The sequence below is a fragment of the Peromyscus maniculatus genome, chromosome 2, assembly GCF_049852395.1.
Source record: "Peromyscus maniculatus bairdii isolate BWxNUB_F1_BW_parent chromosome 2, HU_Pman_BW_mat_3.1, whole genome shotgun sequence".
In the NCBI taxonomy this organism is placed as follows: Eukaryota; Metazoa; Chordata; class Mammalia; order Rodentia; family Cricetidae; genus Peromyscus; species Peromyscus maniculatus.
This window is the reverse complement of record NC_134853.1, coordinates 124,933,791-124,957,048: the sequence shown is the minus strand read 5'-3', so window position 1 is coordinate 124,957,048 and position 23,258 is coordinate 124,933,791. Positions and strand designations below refer to the sequence as shown.

Genomic DNA, 23,258 nt, shown 5'->3' with positions numbered 1-23,258 from the left:
CAAACAAACAAAAAAAGGAAATGGGTAAGTGGCAAAGTTTTTCATAAGTGTTTTCAGGCACTCTAACAGAATTATACACTGTGAATCACAAAATATAGCTTCATGGGTATGACTTGTGCCCAGACTCTGACCAGTAGGCCATTGTCTCCAAGTAAAGACCTGGACTCTACATCAGAAGTCTACTGTATCAAAGAATCACTACACAGTGACTTCAATAGTTTGAAATTAGCTATTCAACTATCTGTATCATTATTTTTCCTCAATGATATACTGGTTATCTAAGGCAGCACATTAAAATGTTAGAAAGTTAGTGTTTTAAATTAGAAGTCACATCTCTTTTGCTCATAGGTCCTCCTGTGGACAGTGCTGCACAGCAGCATCTCCTCTCTGGTGTCCTTGATGTCAGTTGGGAATCTTGAAATTCAGAGCTAGCATCACCTGTGACTCTGGTGTTCACATATGTGACAGGTGAAGCTGGGACAATCCGACAAATGGGAGGTTGTCACAACCTGACAACAGTGTGGGAGGTGCACCTCTGCCATCTCCTTGAAGCTACTCCACTCATCTCTGTGGTGTGTGGCTTCAGAGTAACCTGAGTCCATAGAGGTCAGCTTGGGTTGCCATGACTTGTGCTCTAAGAGAGGGAAGGCTGTATTGCCTCTTAGGATGTGTCAACTCATGTCTTTGTCATATAATATGCTGTCTGGGTATCTGGTTGTAAGAAGAAAGAACATGGACTCTCCCTCACATGGAAAGATGATGGTGTCACGTTTTAAAAAGAACGTGTAGATTCTTTTGGTTTGTTGTAGTTTTGGGTCTTTTTTTTTTTTTAAACTCTAGTTTTGGCCCATACATGGGCTTATTGTGTTTTTAATCAACTGTCTAAGGATTCTGATATTATTGGATAATTGTGATTATAACTAATTCAATTCTTACAACAAACCTTCTTGATAGATCTCATAGCAGTCATTAGAGAGAGGAGAGGTACTGAGAATTTGTGACCAACTCTTGTCACCCTCCTATTAAGGCAGAGTCTCTCTTCTAATAGGGATTGGCCATGCTAATTCTCTATTTCTGCTGTGTTCATTTCAATCCAAAGCTTAGGAAGCAGCACAGTGCCTGGAACATCAAGCTTCCAGGGAGGTCAAACAGAGCATCTCTGTTCTATTATGCACACAGACTTGTAGTTCAGCAGCTTTGCTGTTCAGCAGAACAACCTGAAGCATTTACATAGAAATCCCTGTGGACAAGTCACACTCCTTATCCATGGTGTCATAATGTCTGAGGATGGGAGCCAAAAACTCAGGATAGTTTAATACCCAGGTGGTAAAAATGAGAAGCAAAACTAGGCAGCTGCGGCCTATACTCTTTCTGATCTCCACTTTGAATTTCCTCTGCTGTCAATTCAATCTATCTGTTTCCCGGCTTTTCTAGCTTTCCTCCTAACCTCTTGATTCAAGGACCTTCCTCCTATAGATTCTTCTACCCAAACCCTAGACTCCACACTGTAGCACAGAGCCATCAAAATGGGTTCTTCACAGTCCTAACACTCAGTTTTCTTTACCATATTGTGGTGGTAGGGATGGTGATGATGGTGATGATGATGATGATGTTGATATTGCTAATAATGACAATGATGATGATTCATAAATTGCCACTCTATCACAAGGATTAAAAGCAACAATGTAGGAGGCAATCAATAAAGCTTATTAAAATATTTGTGGAGTGAATGAAAGAGTCTGAGCCATTTTATACATTTCCTTTATAACCAAATTAAGTCAACACAAATCTGGCATCAGGTATTAAACACAGATTAAATATTCATTTTTAGGAGACATTTGTTTTAAAGTTAATACATGGGCTCATGAATAACACTATAAGGAATCTACTATTTGAAATATTAATATAAATATCTATGCAGGGGGGAAATAATTGGGGAATTTTATCTTCTGTGACAAAAGGGGAAAGGGCCATTTAAAAATATCACTTTCTCCCCTTCAGACAGAGTGTGGAGGTGAGCCACAAGAATCCAAGTTCACAGGAAAGAACCTCAATGAAAAATGCAGGCACTGTGAAACATTTATAAGGGCCGAGCGTGAGGCAGTGTGTAAGGCTGAATGTGAAATGACATTTTTGGCATAAAACAGATCTCCCACAGGCAGCTTTGAAATTCCCAGAAAAGTCTTAAAATGACATCTTTCAAAATGAACAATCATCAAATATGCCCAAGTTATTACCTCAAAGCCCTTTGCTAATGAGACAAGCTAAAGGAATGGCTAAAAATAATTGACCCCAGCTTTACAGCTGAAAATTGTTAATAAAATAAATAAATAAAAGAGAAAATTCCAAAAGGAAAAAAAGGCTATTAGAGGGTACAAGCCTAGAATTAGGCACTGGCAACCATTTAGCATATTAAATGCAAACATTAGGACATGTCTCACTCAGCACAGAAAAATTGCCAATAGCTTTTTATTCACAATTTCAAATTGCTTTACAAATGACTTGTTGTCACAGTCCCTCCTGTAAATCTTATTCTACTTGCACAATGCTATGGTTTTTAAAAAATGACATTTACCCCAAATACCTAATGAGATGTTTGCCCTGATACCTCATTAGATCTTGGCACAATCCTGTAAATTAATAAAGGCAGGTTTTGTTGGTCCCCATTTTGTAGATAAAGACATTGAGGTGTGGAAATGTTAATAATGTGCTCACGTACTCATGCCCATGTACTACACTGTCTCACTTAACCAAATCAAAGAACAGTGGAGACACTTATGTAAGAGTAGTCAGGAAGGAAATCAAGATGGGAAATAAGAAATGGATGTCTATTTGAACGTAGATCATGTGAGATATGAGACACAATTCAACGAATTGCTTATGTATGCTAATCTTAAAAATGGGATACAGATTGAGTATATTCAGACATTTTAATTTAAAAATATGCATAGAAAAAATGCAAAAGAAATAAAGCTAAATGTGCATTTCTTTATTTTACTATTATTTCCCAGCTTTCTGATATAATCATGTACTGCTTTGGTAATTGATGACAATAGATAAATTATTAATTCAACTTTTCTATTGAGCATCCCCCCTGTGCTGTGTATTGTTCAGACACTGAGACTGGATAGTAAAGAAACCAGGGAAGTCTTTGCAGGTATAAGTACAAGCCTACTTCCTAGAGGTAAAATGAATAATAAGTAGAAATTATATCAATTGATCCACAGTAGAATAAATATTTCAGGTGGATGTAAGTCTAAAGGTCTAAAGATATGATGATATACTTGCCATGGTAAAGGTGGACATGAGGCGGGGCGGGGGAGGGGGGGAGAAGTACTTAAGAGCTTGTTTAAAATGAGGCCTTAACATTTTTACTAGCTGTCTGATACTAGCTATGTTAATTCTGTAATTCATTTTCCCCTCCTTCCCCTCTCCCCACCATTTCCCTCCTCCTTGTTGAAAAAGTTACTAGGATGGTTAAATTAGTTGATACTATAAACTGACAAGCAGAGCACAGAACACCTGACAATGAGAAATAAATTATTGGGAGCTGTGCTTTTGCTTTCCATGGTCTGATGCTCCCCACCCCCATGGCCTGTTCTGAGAATGATATGATATGATTAGAACCACCAAGCCAATAGACTTCAGATCTTTCCTCTCCTGCTACCTATCTAAGTTTGACGAAGAACATGTGAGTATAAGCACCAGGGTCTTTGTTTCCTTCCTCTATGAAAAGGGGACAGTAATACTAAGCCCAATAGTTTGTGGGTCACTGTGTAAGCACCCAGCCCTGGTGCAGCCCTGGTGCTGCCCTGGTACACTGGACACTGGACTAGCCCTCCTGACTGCCATCATGATGGTGATGGTCCTTGTCTTCTTTCTGTTACTGTGTTCAAGTACCCTGACAAAAGCAACTTAAGGAGAAAGAGTTTATTTTAGCTCCCAACTCCAGGATCCAGTCTATCACCATGGGGACATCAAGGGGACAGGAATTCAAAGAGACAGAATGAATGCATGCCTGCTTCCCAGTGCTCAGCTCCATCTTTCCCGTTCATTCAGTCCAGGATCCAACTCCTGCAATGATGCCACCCACATTCAAGGTGGGTCTTCCCACTTCAATTAACCCAGTTAAGAGAATCCCTCACAGGCATGCCTGCAGTGCAGCACACACGATCCAGACAACTCTTCCTTGAGACTCTCTTCCCAGAGGATTCCAGATTATGTCAAGTTGACAATTAAAGCTAGCCCTCACAGGGATGTGACAGAGTCTTTTGAAAACTAAACTTCTGTGTACCCTCAGATGTCCTCATTGCTGTTAAGGAGTAATTTATGGCTGTCCAGACATCAGGCTGCATTTCCTTGAGACTTCCTGCCCCTCTCCCTTCAGGGCTCTGTCACTACTGTCTACTCTTAGACTCTCCCTGGCTCACTTTCTCCTGGAAATTTTCCCTAGTTAATTGTCTTTTGTCTATTTTTTCAGTCTCCAAACACTCCATTCATAGGAGTAAATTCAGATTTACAAAACAGATGTATTAGGGTTAATTGCTTGTAGCACTAGAGGGTCCCTCACAATTGCTTTAAATCAGGCACTCCCAAAGCAGACTCCAAACATATGCAATTTACAAAGATTTGATTAACGCTCAGAGGCTCTGGGACCTCACTGTTGGCCACATTGAGACCCAGGTTGGGTTCTATTTGCATGCACAGCTGTTAACTTGCTTCTCTGGTCTTCAGAGTCAGCTCTCCAAATCTAGGATTTCACATTGATCCTCCAAAAGGAAAGGATCATGACTCTTGGTTGTTTTTTCTGAGATAGGGTCTTGCTATATAGTCATGGCTGGCCTGGAACTTGTCATGTAAATCACTCTGGCCCCAAACTTGCACCAATTCTCCTGTGGCAGGATTACAAACATGTACCATCAAAGAGCCCATGACTTGAACTGTTGTTAACTTCAGAGAGGAAATACACTGAAGAGCTATCCTTGGTGAGACACAGGGGACGAGTGCCAATCTGATTTTTGACAAGTAGAACAGTTTGTACCTAGTGTTTTGTCACAATTGCTTCTCAAACCTCCTGGAATGGCAGTCAATTGTACACAAATAAGGGACCCTAGAAGATTTTGCCCAAGGTGTCAAGGAACTGGGGAGCTGAAGATGGAGGTTGTGCTTTTGGAGGCCATTCTTTTCCTGTTTCTTCATTGCTGGCCTGATCCACAGAAGGGCCTGAGCTGCGGGTGTAGCAATGAAGCCTGATGCAGGGGAATGTCCTTGCCATCAGGGAACGTGGGTGGACTTGGAAGGGAAGAGTCCAGAAGATGGAGGTGATCAATCTTCATGAGTTAGTCTTGGGCAGAAACATAAGATAGTCTGAGTCACAGACACAACTGGAAGGAACAATACCAAAGAAGACAGAGACTTCTAGAGCTCCCTGCCGCTCCATAAATGGGAGAGATTGGTGGCTAAGTTGGCGTACAGAAGGCTCCAAGACATTAAAGAAAGATTTTCTCAGGAGGAGTACAGAATGTGAAGATGGGTTGTGGCCTAGATCTAGTCTGGACTCAGCCTCTAGGGACATGGTGATGGCAAAAGAGCAGACACAAGTGGAGAGCAGGCCTCTTCTCCCTCTCCCCTGGCCTGGGAGGGTATAATAAAGGCTCTTAGCACATGCTCATTTACAGCCTCTAGCTTCAAGCGGCCTTCGCAGCATGATTCATCTGTGACCTGTCTCTAGCCAGCACATTTCATAAAACCTGGTTCATGTCCAGGCACTCCTGGCCCCTGAGAGTATCTGTGAACTCTCAGCAGGAGCCAAAGCAGTTATTTAAAGCCAGTCTATTGCTTCCAGTTCTGTTCTAACTCCGTGTCCACCCTCATCTGGCTTCTTGTCTCTGTCTCAAGGAGAGGATCTGCTGGCACCTAGCTTTCTTACTTGGTCTCCGACACTCAACTCCTGGTTACTGGCTGAAAGATTTGGGCTTGGCTATGTTCTCTTCCACCCAACCCCTTTGGCTAAACAATGCTAACAACCTGTTGTTGGTATTATTTTTTCCATCTCTCTCTCTCTCTCTCTCTCTCTCTCTCTCTCTCTCTCTCTCTCACACACACACACACACACACACACACACACAAATAAGAAAGTGATGGTAGCACATTCATTCCTTTGTAGATCTCCTCCTTCCCATTTAACAGTACATCATACACATCCCTCTAGAGTCTAGATGAAAGTATACACAGAATCCACACCACCTTTTATCAGCTTAATTATATTCCACAGTGAATTGCTATCCTGTAGTTAACCTTGCTACAGTGATGAACATTGAGGCAGTTCCCTTTCTTTCTCTATTATAATGAATATTGTAATAAGCATCCTATAATATGTACTCACAAGATGAAGATTTTATTGTTATTGAATAGATCCAGTTATCCTAATAAGTGTGTTCATATATAAATATAATTAGACAGACTTGGAATGGAATCATAGAGTCAACTGGCATGTACATTCAAAATTTGATAGGTACTGCACCAAAGAATTACACAAGAATAACATTTACAGCTGGGCTTATTTGCCACTCACTAGGTGATGACTTTGGGAAAGGTTGTCTCGGTTTCCCATCTCCCCTTTCCTCAGTCTCAAAACAGAATCTGTTTGCAGTTAAGTGTAGAAGTGATAAAAGCATACTCCCTGGCCCAAGCCAGAAACCGACTGAGTCATCTTCCCTTTATCCCGCTTTTGCATAAACCTAATCCCAAACTTAGAGTTAGCAGAAAAACATGCAACCAAGAGCATGCAAGAAGAGCCACCTATAATATTTTAAAGCCCTGGCTCTCCAAATCTACAACAATTGGGAGCAGGTCAAAATAAGCTGTTGTCAGTCCTTTTGTATCTGATGGTTTTATTTCTAGGGAATTATCTGGAAGATGCTGCTGGTCTTTCCACTGTGCATAGATTATTTGCACTGAAACAGAAGCGAGACCACAAAATAAACAAGCAAACCTCCAAGGCCAGGTCCTTAAGGAAGGGTGAGAAACAGCTGTCTCAAAAAGAAAGCTCAGCTCTTTGATCTCAGCTGGTACTGTGTCCACTTGGTTGGCAAACTACCTTCTTACAAAGATGGGCATTGGCACCAGCTCTGGGAGACTGGAGATAGGAAAAATGAGTCTGGAATACCCTCCCTAGAGATCAAGTCTTACTCCCTTGACTGTCCATGCTGACTCCATTTCTCCTACTGTGCCTGCAAAGCTTCGATTGCAATGAACAGTCTGCTCTGTGCTCCAGTGGTAGGTGTGTCTACCCTCTATAACTCTCAGTCATTGTGTCTGATTGCTAGATTACTGGAATATCTGGCCCAGGTATAGACATAAGACATTAGTTAAATGGGACTGAATTGTGCTCTTTCTGCAGGTAAATGTATTAAAACACTGTAATGAGACAAACTTCCTCCTCTACTCCAAATACTTTCCTTGCAAATGCAACTAAATTGAAGGTATGAGTCATACACCATGTGTGGGAGAGATTTCAAAGAATACTCACCCAACATGTTATGAATATTTGTGTCCCTTCCACAAAATTGGAACATTGAAATCTAATTGCCAGTGTGATGGAATTAGGTGGAGTCTTCCTTTGGGAAATGGCTAGGTCATAAGAGTGGAGCTCTTTTGAATGGGATTTGTATACTTAGGAAGAGGTCCCTGAGAACTGCTGTGCCTCTTGTACGATGTGAGGACACATTGGAGAAGGTATTGTCTGTGAAACAGCAAGCAGGTCTTCACCAGACACAGTCTACTCACTTCGACTCTGGGCTTCCCAGTCAGTTGAACTGGGAGCAATATGTTATTGTTGATTAAAAGGTATTTTGTTGATGTCATCTTATTATGGCAGCAGCCTAAACATACTAAGACACGACACCTTGACTTATCATTTTATTCATTTACCCAGTGGGTATCGCTTTGTGCTAGAGGATGGAGCTGGGCTGCCAGCAAGTTCCTTTCAAGGTTAGCTAGATAAAGATCTCAGACCAACACCTGGAGACTCCTGAGCCATTGCTCACCTTATTATTTACCATCTTGCATCAATAATTATAATGTGGTGATCAATTCTACATACCATAGTTTTTTATGGTAATATTTTAAATATAGACAAATGTGTAGGTTTCTTGAACTTTTTTTTACAGCTCTAGGACTTTCTAGAACTTAAAAAAAGGAACATAAAATTCCATGTGATTGCTTTATTCTAAACCCTCTCATCATCATACAGTAGAACATTGTAGTCTTAGCTTCCAGACTAGTGGATGCATACTAATAACTGGAGATGACACATTTCTCTTAGAAAATGTTACTCATTTAACAAAACCCAAACTCTGCTACTTGTGCCATGAAGATGGTATCTAAACAATGCATTTGGATTTCAAACAAGGATAAGCCTTTGGATTACGTCTCTCCTACTCTCTCAGTACCATATCCAAGGTGGAGGGATGATGGAACAGAATGCATAACTCTTGGGGTAACAGCTGCAATAGATTTTTAGTTAATTTTTGTTGAGTACAAAATTGAGTTTGAAGACTTTCAGACCTGGGAGTCCTGTAGCTTTCATAGACTCATTATACTAAGGAAGTTTCTCATCACGTGCAAGAAAGGTTTTTACTGCAACAAGGCTCTGGATCCATATGGTCTGGGTTCATTGGGCTAGGGTAGAGAAATGGTAAATGAATGGTAGAACAGTTCTCTAGCATACAGAAAGCTCTGTCTTTCATTCAGAACTACTGTACCCTCAAACACAGAAGCCAGAGGGTGGTGGCTGCAGCCTCTGACTGTATTCCTTTACATCTTCATGAATTTGTTTCTTAGTTCAGCTCACGCACTGCTCAAGTAGAGATACCAGTATCTTCCTCACAGAGTTGCCCCCCCAACAGCGTTGTCTTCACAGTATGCACTTATTCCAGTGCAGCAGTTGTACACCCAAATACACTGTTTCTTCCATGAGCTGCCTCGGTCATGGGCTTTGATCACAACAGGAATGTAACTAAATGTATTCCCAAGCTCTCCATCTGCACCTGTAGATTTTGCATGAAATGGACAGCCAGTTTTGTTCCTCCACTTTGCTAGGAGACATTGAGCTTTCTTTCTTTCTTCATTGAGGCATTTGTCATACACTGAGTCATTCTTAATTTTCATGTTTACTCTTGCACTGGGTGCAAACTCTGCTCCACAGCTCTGTGTTGACCTGTGTTGTCACTAGCAGAGCTCATGTCATGCTCTGGCTTGTTTCCTTATTGGGCATCAGGTACACAGTGAGGACTTACTAAAAGGTGATATATGAAACTTTTTATTACCATAACATATGTTACACAAATGCATCATTTTAACCACTTTAAGAGTGTGATCCTGTGACAATTATTCAAGCATCACCATTCACCCCTAGAACCCTAACATCTTTCCAAATGGAAACTCTGTACCTACTCAACACTAACTCTCTAATCCCTTCCACTGGGTCCTTCACCTCACCACCGTGGAGGACCCTGAGAACCTGATTGACCTAGAAACTCCTTCAAAGATATTTAGAGACTGTGTTTTTGTGACTGGCTGAATTAACTGAGAATAATGCCCTCATATTCATCCACATTGAGTATATATCAAATGCTTATCCTTAGTAGACAGAAGATTGTACACAGCCCCGTGTGTCTATGTTCATGTCATTTTGTTTATCCAGTTATCTAGCTTGCTTCCACTTTTCTGCTACTATGAATGTGCTGCTGGAAACCATGGTACAAGGCTGGGTTTTATAGCATATCTTTCTCCATATTTTCAACACCAAGTACACAAATCCTAGAAATAAATGGAAGCAATGAGAATACTCGGGGGAAGGAATTAGGTGAGAGAAAGCAGGGAGTGGGCTATGGACCAAGATGGCAGGCTGATACAGTCACAGCTTAGATATAAACACTGACTATGCCTTCTCACTAAAGGCATTGCCACACTGGAAAAGCCAAGCTCTCACTCATCTTAGATACATCCCTACTTAGACATTTTTTGTCTTTTTTTTTTCCAAATCAGCCTAACCCTGTACTTGCAATATGAGATTTTGTGTATATTTCTGTTATTTGATTTAGATACTCCATTACCTAAACTTCAGCTTTGTCATTTTTAATTTTTAACATGGGACAATAAATTACTTCTCTCTGTGTATGTTCTCATGCACACACGTGTGTGTACACACATATCTATCTCTGGTATAAGAATTAAATATCAGTCTACTCCAGAAAGGCTGAAGAACTATACAAACCACAGAAATTTCAATTATTCCACAGAACTTTTCTTTCTTCCATGTTTCAATTATAATAAGTCAATTAAAATCCATAATGGAAAAAAGAGACTAGAGACTTTGGGAAGATTTCCTTTTAAATTCCATTTCCAAACCTAGAGGCAAGGACTGTCAAATTGTTAATTTTTTTTTCAAATTCTAATCACTCTCGGATTCTATTGAAGTTCTGGGTATTCTATTTGGGCTTGACACAGTCAGTGAAAATATTAAGCTTTCATAACACCAAAAAGTGCTAACACAAAACTGCAGTAATACTTCAGCCATGGGCGACATTTAAAGAATCCCCAGCTACATAATCACATTAACATTTAATGTGCCCAAGTTCAGCTTAAAGATGTTTTCCTCTCTTTTGCATCTCTTTGCTGATGGGAAAATGCCAGTAGAGCTGGAGAATCCCATTTGTGCATGTGATAGGTCCCCATAGAAGAGGGAGTCCTTCAGCCCCTTCCCCATGCCGGCTGCTCCTCGAGGTAAACACAGCCTGTCCGTGTGGGCAAACATCTTTTATCATTTCACACCCTTTATAGGTCAGCCAGCTTGAGTTGGAGACACAGGAGAGTTCCTGGAGAAATCCATTACTGCCGCTCACTCTGGTTTTCTGTCTCAATATAATTAAGCCTGGCTAATTGTCTATCATGATTAAAATCATGCCAATAACAACCTTGTTCTCAAGCCTGGCTATGCTCCAAACTTGTTAATCGTTCTTGTTTTAGAGTAGGTCATTCTGTACCTCACTTCAGCTGTGAAATTCCTTATAAATAACATGCTTAGATAATAAGATCATCCTTGGGTGACCAGGAGCCAGCACCATGATGACACAAGCTGTGTCTGATATATGGGGTAAGAAAACTAGAGCTTAAGCTATTTTCAAGAACCTGGATACTGGGCTGAGTTTAGCATGATGTCACTGCAGTAGGAGGAAATGGGGGGAGGAGAAAGAGAAAGAGGAAAAGGAGAAAGCAAGTGAGAGAGAGAGAGAGAGAGAGAGAGAGAGAGAGAGAGAGAGAGAGAGAGAGAGAGAGAAGAGGCAGGAAGGAAAAATATCCATTCAAATGGTGAATGACATAGAAATAGGTTGGCAGGAGTTCATAAAACTGGTTTTGCTTGTACAAAATCAAGTGAACCCAGAGTTCAATGTGAATTGCTACAGCTTCTAAAAACACAAGGTTTGCCTAGATTAATTGACATTCATCATGTCACCCTGCTTAAGAGGCATCAGTTACAAGGTGTACTAGTCTTTCATGTGCCACAAGTTAAAAAGGAAGAGGCTGTCAATGAAAAGCTATGACAACACTTTCTTGTCGCTTAGTATTTTTATTTTAGACCCGGTGAGAAATCCCTCAGATGGGTTTGTATCCTTTATCATGCCGCCCTTGCTTCCCTGTGTTTTCCTCCCCCTCCGAGTAGAAATAACTTTTCATTTCAAAGCAGAATCAGAGTGTAATATTTCTTAAAGATCTTTCAGCTGTCAATCAAAGTGAGTGGATGGTGCAGTGGCAGCGGGCATAACTGAGTTAAGTGATGGAGGTGTGAGCAGCGCTGGCCAGCTGTGCGGTGCTAATGGAGCTGATTACTTGGAGGTCAGCAATTCTGGGATGTATTCTCATTTTCCAGATTTTAAAATGTGAAACAACTATGTATATTAGGGTTTAGGAATCATGACACTAGACAGGGAAAATATTGCTTTCCCTAGTAGTGGGGAGTCCATGACTTACAGAAGAATCTTAATTCTGAATAGTCTTTCCCATGCAAGGCCCTTCGTGTTCTATTAAGGCTCCCTCTAGATCCCACAGAACATTGTGTGTGGTTCTGCTTATCCCAACTGTCAGACAATGCCATTATTGCTTCCATGTCTACTATGAAGCTTTATATTCCTCAAGAAGTTGAGTCTTCTCATTTCTGTCACATTAGCAATTGGTTGGTGTCAAGTCCAATACATAGTAGGTACATAGTAGACAAGGGAACAGATATAAGAGAGGAATAATTATTGTACTAGGATGATCTCAGAGACAATTTCTATTTTTCTCTTTTTTAGTAAAAATCTGAAAAAAGTCATTATGATACTGACAATATTCAAAGAGTCTTATTTACTGAAATAACACATATAGTATCATTGCCATCATCACAATGTCTCTGGAATTGAGGTTTCAGACAGCTCCCCATCTACCCACCCTCTACGAACATCTACCAAAGGTAGACTTTGCATTGTAACAAAGAACCAAAACAGGCTGACCAACCCAGGCTAGTTCTTCAATTTAGCTGAACATGAGCTTTTCTTATTCTCAGATATATGGGTCTGTATCCTACGATAGCTATTAGGATGAAATTGCCCTTGTAAAGTGTCTGAAGCAGTACCCAGGAGACTGGAAATTTTCAATACGTTCTAGATGTGAGTTTACACTAGATGAAGCATTTTACACTTCACAAAGAGACTTCACAGTCATTCTGTCTCTTGACTGTCACGCCCATTTTGAGAGGAATCTTCTATTCCTGTTTCCAAACCCAAATAGACCTAGGGAGAAAAGTGGCTTGCCAAAATCACAGTGACAAGCAGGCACCTTTCACGTGGTTCTTTCAAAGCACATTCATAAGAAATGGCCTTTAGATTTAGAAAGAATGTTAGAGACAATCTAAACTCTCATTATTTATTCTATGTAAGAAAACTGGAAATGGAAAGAAAATGCAGTGCATTGAGTACTACACAGATCTTGGTGACAGATCCTTTAAGGCTGGAATTGGAATGAAAGATACTTGTTTCTCTGTGTGTATGTCATGAAAAATGCTGTCCAGGTCTGAAGTATGAATCCTCACACAGTCCTACTTGATCTGCCCTCCCTTCTCTCCAGCCCACTCCTGTGCTAATAGGACTGTCTCGTCGGTCCATATGAACTCTTATCTCTCATTCATACCAGACCTGTTTCCCCACATGCAAACTTCTCTCACCCCAGAGAGCTCTTTCCCCAAATTTCTTCCAATTTTTCTTTTTCTCTTAATTCAGGTCTCTGTTCAAATGTCACCACAGACCAATCTTTTCTTTTCTAAACAGCCTTTTAGATACTGAATCAAAGAGCCCTAACATATCACTCTCCACTGCTCTAAATACTTCACTATGCCACTTTCTTTATAGAAATAATTGCTTTTAATAGAATATGTGCATTTATTTGTTTCATTTAAACACTAGGATAGGTGCTAGGAAAACAGCAGTAGGTCACAAGGACAGTCCCCTCCACTTTCATGGAGTTTCTAGTCAAGTGATGGATACAGACACTGATCAAATAACCATGAAAATGCATCGTGGTGGGGAGCATATCACTGAAAGAAGTGAATTGGTCTTGAGATTCTGGGAGGCTTTCCTCCAAAGAAGGAACTTTCTGTGTACACTCTGATGGTTAAGAAAGAGATAAAGACAAATTGATGGTCCAATAGAAAGGATGCTAACCTCACCCCTGCATCAGGAAGTGGTGATGGGAAGGGCAATGACCAGCAGGGTGAGGAGGGAGGAGCATAAGTCAGACTGTGTAGAGGTTAACAGGAAAAGTTGAAGATGTCCTTCATCCTGACAGCCACAGGAAGTTGTTGAGGATTTTAATCAGAACAGTGATCAATCAGTCTCATATTTATAAAAATGTAGAACTTTGGTATTGTATAGAAGATGAACTGGAAGTAGGGGCATCATAATGAGAGTCAAGAGACCACCACTATAGTCTTAGAAGGGAGAAGGCAGTGGATGGTGCTTGGGTGCAGATGGAAGTGGAAAAATGGATCCAACAAAATGAATTTAGAGTAAGAAGTTAGAGGATATGCTCAGGAGTTAGATGAGGCTTGAGGAAAAGTGCCTGGCAAGAGAAGACTCAGATTTTAATTTACTTGTAGACTGGGAAAAATGGGGTCTAATGTAATAATAAATTGTGGATTCTGGAGGAGCACAAACCACAAGTCCTGCTTTCAACAAGCTGGTATGAGATGCTGCGAGACCTCTGTGGAGAAGTGAAGTAGCAGAAATGTGGGTCTGATTCACTGCGGGTCTGATTCAAGAAAACTGCACTGGAGATGCAGTCTGGGTGGAATTTGATGAGTCTTGAGACTGTACATATGTGGTATTCTGCAGAGCAAATATATTAGGAGTTTTAAGAAACCACACCAGAGCCTGGAGAGACTGCTTAGTGGTTAAGAACACTGGCTGCTCTTACAGAGGTTCCAGGTTCAGTTTCCAGCATGCATACAATACTCTCAACTGCCTGTAACTCCAGTTCTAGGAGATCTGATGCCCTCTTCTGACTCCTTAGGCTTTTATAAACATGTGGCACACAGACAAACACTCAGGCACATACATAAACATAAAATTAAAAAAAAACTTTAAGTATAAAAAAATACACAATACTATTCAGCAGTCAGTTTGAAAAGGCATGGAAGAACAGGCAAATATGAGTGGCAAACCAGGAGAATCATGTCCTCTGGGGTGAAAGAAGGAAAAGATGGCTATGACAGAGTCGAGAAGGGTACTGAGGCAGGCTTTATGACATCAAAACCACTTCGTGGCCCCAGTGAGGGCTGTTGGAATGAAATGACGCAAAATGAAATCAGATTAGAATGTGCCGAAGGGAAAATAGGAAGGATTGACATGGAGACAGAAATTGGCCTTCACCAAGACACACAGAGCACACTTCTTTTTGTGGTAGGAAAGGGTGAGGGCAGGAGGTAGACATTCAATTAGGATTGTGTGTTCAGTGGGAGGAGGTGAGGGAGTTCTTGCCTCATGGATTTATTTCACATAAAAAAGAGAAGGCAGAAACAGTTGCTGAGTCAGAGGTTAGGAAGTAGTTTGGGAGGAACCAGGAACTGAGGAAGGATGGAGAAATCTTTATTATAAGGAGCGACACACTGTGTTGAACCGGGGAAGTGGGTGGGAAGTCAGTGCTTTCAAGGCTGATAGTGTAACCCCTATATCCACTGGAACGAAGCTGTAGTCTCCATTAACACCAAGTCAGAAAGGGGCTGAGCTCACCTAGGACTGGTGGTTTCCTAAAAGCATGGGATCAAACCCAGGGAGGTGGGGACTTGACTCACATGAGGCTTGGCGGGGGTTCTAGCTCAATGCACACGGAGCAGATCTAGGAAGAATGCCTTCCTCCCCAGGTATGGTGGTGCATACCCTCCAAGACAGGAAAAACACCAGCTGGATGTCAGACTGGGCTGCATAGTACAACCTTATTTTGAAATAAACAAAAGAAAACACAAAACAAAAGGGCAAAATGGAAAACAAAGACAACACACTTCTCATTATGCTTTTTGCTTGAGTAGAAGGGAGTGCCTCTTCATTTCACTTCCAATTTCAAAGCAGTCATTCCTTTAAACATGTTTCCAAGTGAAATACTGGGAACTGATCAATTTGGTCCATGTCCATCCTTTACACTTCACTGTGAGCTACACTGAAGGAATGGGACATAACTAATTCATACTTACATTGCCCATGCTTAGATTGGTATTTTTCACATTGCTGATGCCTAATAAATGGTATATGTATGCATTGTAGAAATGGATGCATCAGAGAACACTTAAACCAGGTAATTACCAGTAAGATATTTATCCATTCCATCTCAACTAATAAAAGTAATAATCACCTCTATCCTTGACACAGATTTATAGTTTGATTCTCAAAGCAGAGCAGAGTGAGCTGAAAACTAGACTAGGTCCTGAATGAAACAAGCAGGCATGGTTTTATTTTTGTTCTCATTGCTAAGTAGATGCGATTTCTTTCCCTTACAGAGAAATGAGAAAAAGAGGAAGGAACCAGACTAGATGGCTTTAACATTCTTCATTAGCATCCACACTGAATAAATTTCAACAACAGGAGCCTTACCACAGCTTTCGCTGTATCTGATGCACGGAAAACGAAGCCTGCCAATCTCGCAACATGTCTGGAGATGAAGAAGGTCAACATATCAGAAAATAAAATCAGTAGCAGAGATTTCAAAGAAATTCATCCCAAGAGTTCTTCTCAATGAATACAGTGCAAGATTGAAGAATTCAATTACACGAAAAAAAAGAGCCCTACCTTTTTTTTTCTTTTTAATACCATGCCCGGCTATTAGGTTTTTGTCATTGCTAACATGAAGGCATATTGTTAGCCATCAGGGTATCTCAACCAATTCATATATTCAAATCACAAGGGATTTGTGTGGTAGATGGATCTGAGGTCTGCTCTGCCTCCAGTTCTTCACCCAAGATTTCATTAATGCCAAAGAGGAACTTATTCTTAATCAGACACGGGAAAGTCCAACTCATTGCTACTGAACTGCTTCACTCTTTGAGAAAAAAACAATCTTTCTTTGATTTGAACAGTATTTGTTAGAGTGGGCAATCGGGGTGCCCTCTGACAGTGGGAGCTTATCTACAAGCATTTGGGAAACAGGGCCCTTTGAATTTAGAGCCTGTATGCATTCCATCTTTTATCTGGCCAAATTATTATTTGGAATTAAAATAGAATTACACCATTTTCCCCGTCCTTTTTCTCCCTCCAACCCTTACCATCTGCCACTCTTTCATTCTCTCTCAAATTCAAAAGGATCTCTTTTATTTTTAGTTGTTGTTACAACTCTCTCTCTTCCCTAACAATATAGAAACAACCTGTTCAATGCATATAATGTGTGTATATGACTTCAGGGCTGACCACTTGGTATTGGATAAACATTTGGGGGTCCCTTCCCTGGGGAGACATTTGGGAGTCCCTTCCCTGGGGGGGGGACTATCTTTCCTGCTCTCAGCATTTCTTAGTTGCCTGTAAACATTTGTTTAAGGGTGGATAACTATGAGGTTTTCCTCTTCCATGTTAGCATGTATGTTCATGGTTTTTTTTTTTTTTGGTTCAGGTTTTGTTTAGGCCATCACATTCCTGAGACTTCATAGGTGTAGCTTCTTTAACATTTCAAGGAGAGCTAATTTCACAGCAGACATTCTATTCCTTTGTCTCTTAGAATATTTTTACCCTCTCTCTCCCCTGATGTTCCCTGAGCCTTAATAGCAGGAGTTATGTTGTAATTGGAGATGGATACTACATGATCACTTAATTTCTGCTGTTTGATTGCTTGTGGTTTTCTGTAATGGTCTATGATTTGGTTATTGTTTTCATTGGAAATTAAGAATGACAGGAGATATGATTGTGTGTCAAGTTGACAAGGGGTGAACTTGTGATGGATAATATTGGTTGTCAACTACTTCTGGAATTAACTAAAACCCAATAATCTTGCCACACCTGTGAGATTTTTCTTAGTTGGATTATTTGAGCTGAAAAATCCTCCCTATGTCTGGATCATTTGATATCAGAAGACTCAGCCTAAATCTGGGCTATGCCTTCTGATGGCAGTCCATGGAAAAGGACATGGAAGAATGAAGCTTTCTGCCTGCTTGCCCTCACTTTCACTGACAAGTTCATCTATCCTTTGTCTGATGCAAAGGTAGGTTTCTTTGCTGAGGTGAGAGGGACACTTATTTATGGTTAGAAGGATAAATATTTAAAATGAAGTTAGGAATTATGCTGGTTTAGTCAAGTGTCAGTTTTAGGTCCATCTACAAGATTCATGACTTCAGTAACCCTGGGTAGTTGGATAGGTTTCTATTACCAGACTTGATTTCATTCTTGTTGAATAGGACTTGAATATAATTAGGGAGCTATTGGTTACCACCAAGAAATGAGTACCATTATTGAACCCTTAGGACTATTGTGTCGTGCTGGTCATTTAGTTCATAGGCATCATAGCTGGTTAGGACTGTTGGTTGCATCCCTTCATTAGACACTTGCACAGCACCTTCTGGTACTATGAAAGCTAGTTTTCAGGGAGCAGGCTTTCAGGTCAGGTCTAGTTCAAATGCTCTGGATCCTGTGATGAAGTGCATGGTGTCTTCAGCAATAAGGTTGACCTTCAACCTCTTGGAGGCAACCAAGAGCAACAGCAATATAAATGTTTTCAATGTGGGTCTCTTTGTCTGTGTGCACATGTGTGCATGTGCCTGTGCCATAGCACACATATGGAAGTCAGAGGACAACTTGAGTGAGCTAGTTCCCTCTTTCTACCATGTGGGCTCAAGGAATTGAAGTCAGGTCTTCAATCTTGGTTACCAGCACCTTTGCCAAGTGAGCCATCTTGCTGGCCTGGCAAATTAAATCATGTGAATTCATTCAGGAAAATAATGTTTTAGACTCTGAAACAAACTTAATTTGTAAAATGTACATTGCAGAAGCTGGATTGTGTAACTTGGGGGTAGAGTACTTGGCTAGCCTTTGCAAGGTCTCGACCACATTGAACTCTCATAATTACCTAGAAAATGTTCATTGAATCCTACTGTGGTGTCATCCTCATCATGGACTAAAGGCTACAGCGCTCTTATATCCTAGCATAGGCACCCCTTCCGAATGTGGCATTGACACTCCTGCTACCCACAGGCAGAATCTACTTCTTTAAAATAAAAATTGTAAAAATGTCTATACATTTTTATGTATTAGTAGTTAGTGTGTACATGTGTGTCTACCTAACTGCCATGGGGCATGTGTGGAAGTCGGAGGACAACTGTCAGTTCAGTTTTTGCTTTCTACCATGTGGGTCCTGGGGATGGAACTCAGATAGTCAGACTTGCCAGAAATCACCTTTACCTTAAGAGACACATTGCCCTCCCCCATTACCTAGTTTTAGACAGATCTTGTAACTTGCTTTCAGTAGGAAAACATGACTGTGACAGAAGTAATGTTTGACCAGGTATAGAGATGAGAGCTGAAGAGGTCTTATGTCCTTGGCACTGTTGGAATGCTATCCCAAGGCCACCATGGAAGAGTCAGTCTAGCTCTTTGGAGAACAAAAGGTGTCATGGAGTTATCCCCACACTCAGTCAACACCAGCTGGCAGCCATATGAATGTCACCATCTCAGCCTTCCAACTCTGACAACCCTTTCTACCAAAGTCAGCACTTGAATGATCTCTGGTTAAACCAGTGACTCTCTAATCACTCCACAGAAACACACTAAATACTAAAGGCTTCTTTAAACCATTTAGTTTGGGAGGAAAATACTCCTAAAGATTAGGTGGGAACCAAACTGTAGACATCTGATCAGCCAAAGGACTAGAGATAACCTGAGTTATAGAATGATTAAATAAAGGGTGCTGTGGTCCCACAATAGAATGTAATGCACATATCAAAAAGCATACCTCAAAGGAGCCTTTGGTAACATAATTCTCACTGAGAGTAGCCTGATTTTGTTTTTTAATGTGAAATTAACTGGCAGAGAAGACACTAAAACACTTTAAAGGCTATGCATGGAAGGATCAGTCCTATCTTTTGAACTTGATGTGCCCTTAGTTTGTCCTTTATAATTGCATTTTTACTTCCTCCTTCCACCAAAACCAACCATACATGATCTTAAAACACTGGCACTCCAACTTGAGATGGAACCTTGTGCTTGTATTTATATACCATCCCACCTAACTTCCTATCCTCACTGCTCTTCCCACGGTACCAGTGGAAAATAGACAGCCACCGTGGTAAGACAGCTACTTGTGAAAGAGTTAAAGCAGAATCCTTCAAGCTGAACAACTAGAGGACCCCTCCACATTATCATACCATACATATTCAATAGCCTGCTTTACATATGCTTGTTTACATATTTCTTCACACAGAATGGAATGGTAAGTGCACGAGGTAAATTGTTTCCCTGTGTCCTCTCTCCTGGTCATTTCTAATGTTCACCATCGACTGGCACTTTGAACAGGTATTTATTAAATGAGGAAGGGATACAGTTGAGCAATAACTAGCTTCAGGTTTCCCCTGGTTCTGTTCATGCACACTGCAACTCGACTGGAGAAGGTCTGACTTTGGAATCCAAAACCTGCTCTGTGAGTGCTTTAACCTGAAGTAAATTCTTTCTCTTTTCCATGTCTTAAGTTCCTGGGTACAAAGAAGAAATGCTAAAATGTACCCTTAAAAGGAGCCAAGAAAGTACGAAAGATTTAATGAGAAAATACAAAATAAAACCTGGAACTGGCTGACTATGATAATAATAGATGGCACCTCGATCTGTGGCAGTATGTCAGCTCTGGTCCTTACAATTGAAAGAGCTAGGTGCTACTGCTTTCCTGACTTTGCAAAGAAGGAAACTTAAATTTGGGACAGAACAAGCTAACTCAGCAAAGGAGAGGAAGTGGAATGCAGTGTTGTTTGGCTTGCCTCCAAACCCCATATTCATTATCCTATAATAATAATTGCCTTTGATTACGCTTGCACAGGAAAGCTGCTACCATCATATATAAATGCTGTTCTGCTTGTCTTTGCTCCTCTTCTGGTAAACTTGGTTTCTAAAGACTCACATCATAGGGTAATCATGAACATCTCCCTAGGGCATTCTCTTGGAATACCTTCTCTTTTAGTGGATTGAGATTATACTCTCTGGAGAGAAGAGAAATATAAGAGTCTCATTGTTTATTATTGTCCAGGTTCTGACAAATGAACACATACTAATTACTCTCATTTGAGCCACCACTATCTTGGCTTAGGCCCCTCAAATGATTTGTCTCTCTTTCAGGGGGAAATAGGCTTTAATAGAGGGCCCCACCCTCTAGTCTAGGTCAGCCTTGTACTGACTCCTGCTTCAGCCTCTTGAGTACTGAGAATACAAATGTGGACCACCAAATCTAGATTCTAACTTTCCTTTTGTTTGTATCTAGTTTCACATCTCCCATCTATTATCTGCACAGTGTCAAAATGATCTGCCTATAACTCTGATCATACTATAACATAATCCTCCCCCGTTTCTTACTATTTGCAGGTAGGTCCAAGTTGCTTAGCAGAATAGACATGTAACTCTAAGATAGCCTCTCGCAGTAGAGGGATATTCTACAAGACACCCTCCAAACTGGCAATGCCATCAAAACAAATACACACACACACACACACACACACACACACAGAGAGAGAGAGAGAGAGAGAGAGAGAGAGAGAGAGAGAGAGAGAGAGAGAGAGAGAGAATGTAAAAACTGTCATAACCAGCATGAGCATAAGGAGACTGGATAATGAAATGTGATGGGGTATCTTAAACGAGATCCTGGGGCAGAAAACAACAACAACAACAACAACAACAACAAAAAGAAGTTAGATAAAATCCAAAGAAAACCAAGTGAAGTATTGACATTGATTAGTAATAATGCATCAGTATGGCTTCATTGTGACACATATACACTAGTGAAAAAATATTAATGTTAAGAAAATTGGGCTTAGGTTATATGGGAATTCTAAATCTTTGCCATTTTTAGTAAATATGGAATTGGTATAAAGTAAAAAGTTTTTTGAAAACAAGGATCCATTACATGCCAGGTACCCTGTGGAGTACTCTTCACTCATTAGCTAATTTAATTCTCACAACAACAGATGAGAATATTGAATCTCAAGGAAATTAAGAGATTTGCCTAAGGTCACACAGTTAATGTATCTCAGAAGCAGGATTCAAACCCGAGAGAACTTTTTGTCAAGTCTGAGATCACGTGATGACACCAGGCTAGAGCTCCAGGATGAGTAGGATTGTCCCCGAGGAGGTCAGGGAGAGAGGTGGTAGGGTCCTAAAGGAGGGTGCCATTGGAGGATGAAAGTGTTTATCACAAATGTTCATGTGCTTTGATTTCTTCCATAATTATCTAGGTTTCTGGACTAACTCATGTCCTGATTTTAATGCTTTTAGTTTTGAAATGACCAAACTTCTTAAGCAGCTTCTTCTCCCACCAAAAAGTAAATTGTAGAACAATATTTTGTTTTCCACTCTGCTTTTGCGCGCGAGAGAGAGCTTTCAGTGTGCTTCTACCCTGGTACCTTTCACTTCAGAGAAGCCTTTCTTGATGGGCCAGAGTCGGGAGCTTGATATGGCTGTTGAGGTCATTGGCTTTTGCACTGCACTGTTAAGAAATAACAGAAGGAACTTGGAAGCAAGAAGTGGAAGAGTCCAGCCATCCTCAGCGTGTCTGCACTCTCCTCTGAAACATTGAAGGTATGTTTTAAAAAATATTTAGAAATGGAACTTTGGAATGAAAACAAATTGCTTTCCCAATCAGTTCTATTCATTCTCTGGTAGACCTGTAATACTTTGTCAGTAGATGTTAATGCTGCCCCATCTTCTAGATATTTGGCGCAAACTTTTCTACATGTAGTAAAGTAAACTAACCCAGTCTCCACATGCGTATGTAACTCAAGGTTTTGTTCCCAGCATATATACACTGAGAAAGAGAGTCTGATGTGTGTGTGTGTGTGTGTGTGTGTGTGTGTGTGTGTGTGTGTGTGTGTGTGTGTGTTGAAAAAGAATAGAACTATCATTTTGGAGCCATCAATGGTCATGTTGTCTTGCCATTGGCCTACTGAACTTTGACTCTCAATTGAAATAGCCTAGAAAGACGTCTCAATTGAGAGATTTCCCAGATAATACTGGCCTTTGAACATGTCTGTGCTTGGTCATCTTGATTGTTAGCTGATGTAGTAGTATGATCCAGTTCATTTTAGGTGGTCCCATTCATTTTGCAGTTGGTCCTGGACTATATAAGGAAGCATTGACTTGTGAATGAGGCAGCAGCTGTGTTCCTCTGTGGTTTCTGTCTCAGCTTCTTCTATGTCCCTGCCCAGACTTCCCGCAGTGATGAACTTTGCCTTGTATGACTAAATACACATCTATTTGCTTTTGGTCATGGTTTCTGAATCACAGCAACAGAAGGAATCTAGAACAGAGAGCAAACTCAGCAGGGCATATTTTGCCATCCTTGACCTCCCCCACAGCTCTTCCATTGTAACCACCTGCTTTGCTGGCCTGTACCAGACTCCACAGCACTTTCCACATATCTATCCTCATTTCCCCCATTTCTATAAACCAGTCTGATGCCACCCTGGCTATCCAGGTAGGAAACTCCAGCATCATCTTGGG

The 23,258-nt window shown here is 40.7% G+C and overlaps 1 protein-coding gene and 1 long non-coding RNA gene across 2 annotated transcripts in view; one reads left to right on the top strand and one right to left on the bottom strand.

Moving 5' to 3' along the window:
* The window catches only part of Dab1 (DAB adaptor protein 1), a 1,137,674-nt gene that overhangs the window by 437,500 nt on the left and 676,916 nt on the right, over nucleotides 1-23,258 (bottom strand). The gene's annotated exons all lie outside the window — the stretch shown is intronic.
* Nucleotides 14,875-16,812, top strand: LOC143271683 (uncharacterized). Its single transcript, XR_013048879.1, has 2 exons — nucleotides 14,875-14,993; nucleotides 16,085-16,812. It is a non-coding gene; the product is annotated as an uncharacterized LOC143271683 (long non-coding RNA).